This window comes from Thrips palmi, unplaced genomic scaffold, assembly GCF_012932325.1.
Source record: "Thrips palmi isolate BJ-2018 unplaced genomic scaffold, TpBJ-2018v1 HiC_scaffold_10, whole genome shotgun sequence".
NCBI classification, from domain to species: Eukaryota; Metazoa; Arthropoda; class Insecta; order Thysanoptera; family Thripidae; genus Thrips; species Thrips palmi.
The window spans coordinates 5,198,034-5,203,536 of NW_023144621.1; positions in this window are offsets into that span (position 1 = coordinate 5,198,034).

Consider the following 5,503-nt stretch of genomic DNA (forward strand, 5'->3'; position numbering starts at 1 on the left):
CGCTCTCCGCGCCGCGCCCGGCCCCCGCATGTGCCCCCCTCCCTCGCGGCCCCCGCGGCCCCCGCTGCCCCCGCTGCCCCCGCCCCAAGGGTCGCGGTGGGGGTAGGGCAGTCAGTAGCGCACGGCGACGCACGGCGCGGCGGGGCAGCGCCGCCTGGCGGCCGGGACGGGCACCAGCGGCGCAGGACTCGGCCTGGCGATACCCCCTTCCCGTGGTCTTCCCTCTGCCCCACAGTGGCCCAGAAGACCGGTGCAGGCGGGCAAAATCCCGAACGCGTTTTGAGCTCCAGAGTCGCTAAATGGGGCTCGAACCGAGCGTGTTACCCCACCAATGGATTGCTCTGCGAACGAGGAAATCCATTGGTGGCGCACTGTGTGCCCGGTAGCCAAAGCCCTGCACCCCGCAGCAGCAATCCCTGCCGAGAGATTACTTCCACCGCACGATCGAAAAAGTGCTTATCTTGTCAGGGCTAATCTCTCTATCCACGCGGCGGAAAAAAAAACCAGCAGCAAAACAAAAACAGACAAGGGAATGCACTGTTTTCTCTGGGGGGTTCAATGTTACCCCTCAAACTAGCGCCGCCTTGAGGCGCATAGATCTTTGAAACCGAAGCCTTTACGGCGTGAAATTATTGAACACCGCACGGAAACAGTGTAGGAGCAGCAAGGCTGTGAACAGCGATTACCACTGCGACTGGCGCCGGACTGGCGTGGGTACATTTGAAGGCAGGAGCCCTGTTCCAAAAGGAGCACTCCTTTTCGCGTGCGGACGGACGGGGACGGACAGGCCGCAGTATGACCAGAATAGCCAGTCGGGAATAAAAACGGAGACCGGCAATTAAGACACAGTTGTGTAAAATGTCGTGCCTTCTTTTGGAAGCCAGAATCGTTGTTGTTGTCGTCAGCACGATGGCCGGCAAAGGCTTCAGGGGATAGGTGCTAATGCAAACTGGGTGTGGATCTTGGCGTGCGCAAAAAAAATACAAGAAAATCAGACTGCCTGAGCAACTGGAGTTCTTTGCTTTGTTTTCATCTCTCTCTTTTTGAACTCTTCATCCCTTAACTCTAAGAAACTCTCATGATGGCAATTCAGACGCCACACGAAAGCCACCCCTCGGTTTTGCAAGGCAACGTTTTTTTAACCTTTTTTTACCAAGACCGGGAAGGCATCTTTCAGCGAGTCGGAAAGCGAGGCAAGGCACCGTAATCGTATGGCAAGGCATGCGCGACCCGAGGTTCGACTCTCTTAAATGCGACAAAAACTCAATTAATGGTTCCTTGACACGGAGCGCCTCGTGCCGACTGGCGAAGCTGCAGTTGCTGTGGTGCCCAACTGGAGAGTGTTTCGGCGGCTCTGACTCAGAAACTCGTTAAGACTATCGTTGAGGGCAAACAGTCCTCGTCAAACTAGGCACACCATCACGGTTGCTTTCCGCCCCCCCCCCCTCCTCCCCCCGGATCGTTGACGTCACGGCCGGTTCCCAGGCTCCAGCAGACTGATTCCGAACAGTCGCGCTGTCTCTCTCGCACTCGTGGGGCGCCTCGGAAGGGAGCGAGAGAGACAGCAAGGAAGCACCGTCCTGGAAAATCAGCCTGCTGGAGGGTGTTGCATTGCCGCCGGCGTCGCCAGCCGTCTCTCTCGCACCCCTACGGAACGCCCCGTGAGAGACAGAGCGACAAAGCCGCTGAGGCGTGCGAGTTCAAGCCGATAAACAAGCAAGCTTGTGATTACCGTGCTCGCCTATTAAGCGGTGACTTCCTCAAATCACCGCTCGGCCAAACGCAGCGGCAAATACACTTGGAAAGTTTTAGTCGAGGGCCAAACAACTTGAATTTAGGTGTACATTTTCCGTGAAATAACGTGAAATAACGTGAAATAACGTTGAAATAACGCCAAAATAAGCGTGAAATAACGGTGAAATAGCGCGAAATAACGTGAAATAACACGAAATAACGCGAAATAACGTTGAAATACCCTTGAAATAACGTTGGAATAACAATGAAATAACGTGAAATAACGTAAATTTGAAATAACGGTGTACAAATTTTGACGAAGTTGTTTGCCCCTCGGTTTTAGTTGTCTTTTGGTGTCGATTTAAAGGCTAGTTTTCCTTAAAAGAATGCTGTCACACATGGAGCTTTGACAATGTCATCGATTTGTGATCAAATTTACTACCATTCTTAAGTAATCAAAACCGTTTTTATCATCCTCTCATAACTTTGATTTTCTTTTCAGCACATTGAATTCATGTAGAGACCAACAGCTAAATCACCTTATTTTTTCTGTGGTTGAAACCTTGCGCAGTCTTGAATCGAGATTAACATGGGGCAGGATGTGTTTTCTCGGACGGATAGCGGCTAGCTGGTCAAGCGTTACCGGTGCCCGAAGCCTGAGCCTGAAGGTGACCGGGGACTGTTCGCAGCGCAGAGCGCCAATACCGCTTTCACTATCCGCAGGAAAAGGCGGGAAAAACAACGTGCGTCACGAGGGTGCTCTTTTTCCCGCCCTTTTTCTCGGCCCTGCGAATAGTGAGTCATGGGTGCGGATAATCGCAAGGCTGTGCCATGGCTGTTCCCTCGCCGTCGACAACAACGGTTCCCATTTTCTTCTCCCTTCCTCCTTCATTTTTTGCAAGTTTTTGCTCTTGAGCGTCGCGCCTTGCCGACTTGCACTGCAAAAATTTTCCTCGTCAATTTCAAGGCAAATTTTCCCGACGTTAATGTCATCAATTCTGTTGATAACATGGTTGTGACAACCTCATGCAATAAGTATGGAGCCTTGGTGAACATTTCGTCGATTTGTGAGGAAAGTGTCATCATGTCATCCACGCTTTTTTCATGCAGCGACAGCAAATTTTCGCAGTGTGTGCATCCGCCATCGCGCCGCGTGCAGTTTATCCTATGCATGATGTGCCGATCGGTGGCCGAGACCAACACCGTCTGTCTGCCGCCTCGCGCATTCGCAAAAACAACCTCTGGCCTTTTGCCACATTTTTTAATGGTCCAATTACGATAGAAATGAGTCGAGCAACGGAGAGCAACTCTAAAAAAGCGTGGAACTAGGAGTCGCTTTATCAGGTGAGGCACTACATTGTGGCTTAGCAACACGGGATAGGTGAAAAGTCTCTGCGTCTCCTCGTTCGTTTTCTTGTCGTTTCTTACCTTGTTCGCTTTTGGTCTTGTTCTTCGTTCCCCACTGCCAAGAGGATCTTGGACCTTTCTGGCCTCTTTAATCATTTGGCCTCGTCGAATTTAGCTTTTGGCTCTACCTTCTCCCCGACAAAGACACCGGGCCGGTCCTCGTCGTGGTTAAACTCTCTCGGGCGGCTCGGCCGAGCTCTTTTTGCCTAGCTCTGTCTGTCAGTCTGTCTGTCCGTCCGTTTGGCGGTGTAGTGACGCGAGCTGAGTCCACGAGTGCGTCATCGACTCGGCCACCGGTGACGTCGTGACGTCAAGGCAGCATCCTTGCGCCCTGGCGGCCCCGAGGGAATCCCTTGGATTGGCGGACCTACAAACCAGTTTGGAGCGTCCACTTGGCAGGCCGTCCGTGACTCAGGGCGTCGCGGTGCGCCGCCGGGGAGCCTCAGTGCAGTGCAGGTGGCACTGACGTCTTGGAGTTTCCGCTGCGCAGAGCGGCGCAGAGCGGCGCAGAGCACTCTCCTGCAGCGTCCTGCAGCGGCAGGCTGGGCGGGCTGGGCGACCCGGAGGCGCGCTCTTCGCACATCGATTACTCGATAAGAGCCAGTTTGCGATTCAGAGCGAATTCGATTAATCGATTCCCCAGAAACGAGGCGCGCTGTGTTATTTGCCCGCAAGGCCGCGCGGTGACGCTTTCCTGCAGACTTCCTCTTTAGCACGGAACCCAGAATTCCTAACGATGAGCCAAAATGTCTCCAAAGTCCTCGTTTCAATCGGCGCTTCGTTACAAGCACGCCGTTGGCCTGAAACCAGGGCAAGCCCCGGCCAGGTGATGGAGTTCGCTGCTTTCTTCTGCGTCCCACCCGAAGTAAACAGACCCAAGTAACAGACAAAAAGGTCACCCGGATGATAAGTGTCGAAATGACACCGTTCCCGACCCGGCGGTCGAAGTCAGGTTTGGCTAGGTGATGCGAATTTGACACTAAATACCTAAATGGATTGAGGTCCTGAGGGGTCACTCATGCGGGACTTTATTTTACCAATTTGAGCTAGTTGACGTCAGCATGACCAAAGGGAAATCACTGTGAATTTCATTGTACAAATCCAATCAATTTCAGTCGAATTTCGATGAATTGCAGTCAAATTTCGATGAATTTCAGTCAAATTTCAATGAATTTTAGTCAAATTTTTTTTCGATTAATTTTAATGAATTTTACTGAATTTTCCATGTTTGATGAATTTTGGTGTACAAATTTGGCTGGAGTTATTTCCCCTTGAGCATGACCTTTTTCCGTCCCCTGGCGACGCTTGCAGGAGCGCTCCAGGCGGGCGGCGCCCCTGTTGTTGCCGAGTGGCCAAATTGGTGGCTGCGGATGGCTTGTTCGGAGACGGCCAGACGGGAAGGCAGACCCGACTGGGCGACGCCCACTGCACTCTCAAAACCTCGCACAGGACTTGCAAAGGAAAGTAGGGGAAAAGTAGCTCTTTGAGCAAAAGGAAAATACTTCGTAATCTACGAACTATCTCTTCGAACATGCAACTAAATAGTGGGCTGGAATGCTCTGCATCCACACGAGTGAGACGGAGTGAGAAAGGAGAGGGGAAGGTGTGACGCAGGTTCGCAAATTAGCCCGCTTGGCGCGCTTGGCCGAGGGAGGCCATGATCGTTTTGTTGTGGATCCCTTAGCGACTCTGGCAGAGAGAGGTAATGATACAATTAGACGGGTGACGGACGTCAGTCGGCGAGACAGCCACAGACGGCCAGGAACAGGGCGTTGTCGGAACGGCGGGACGCGGCGGGACGCGGCGGGACGCATCCACGTCAGTTCGTCTTCCTGACGGCGATGTCCGCTGCGAGCGAGCATTCGGCAACGGGCTCGGTGTTCGGGCCCAGACAAGGTTTTTTATGAAGGGGGTGGGGAAGTTTGACGCCCTTTCTGTACCCTGTACGTGAAAAAGTGATCAAGAAGGAAATTCCAAGGGCAATTTCTAGAAATTTTTCGGAAATATCAAGGAATTTGAAGGAATTTTCAGGAAATTTTCAAGAAATTTTAAGGTGAACTTCAACGAATTTTGAGGAAAACTTCATCGATACAAGTGCATGGTCTTATGCGGGGTGGTGAACATTGGGGGCGTTTGCACACTGCACTGTAAGGCCTTTCCCTCCTGGAGAAATTAACTCATTAAAAGTTATGTTTTCAAAGGAACGGCGTTGTCGGATTCTCACGGCGTGAGCGTAAGCAGCGCTCTATGCGCGCGCTGCTCAGGACAAGGTGACGAGAAACGCGGCCTTCGTGAGCAAGTGCTCCACGGTGCCAGTCACCCCTGCTGTGTGTGTGTGTGTGTGTGCGCGCGCGCGCGTGTG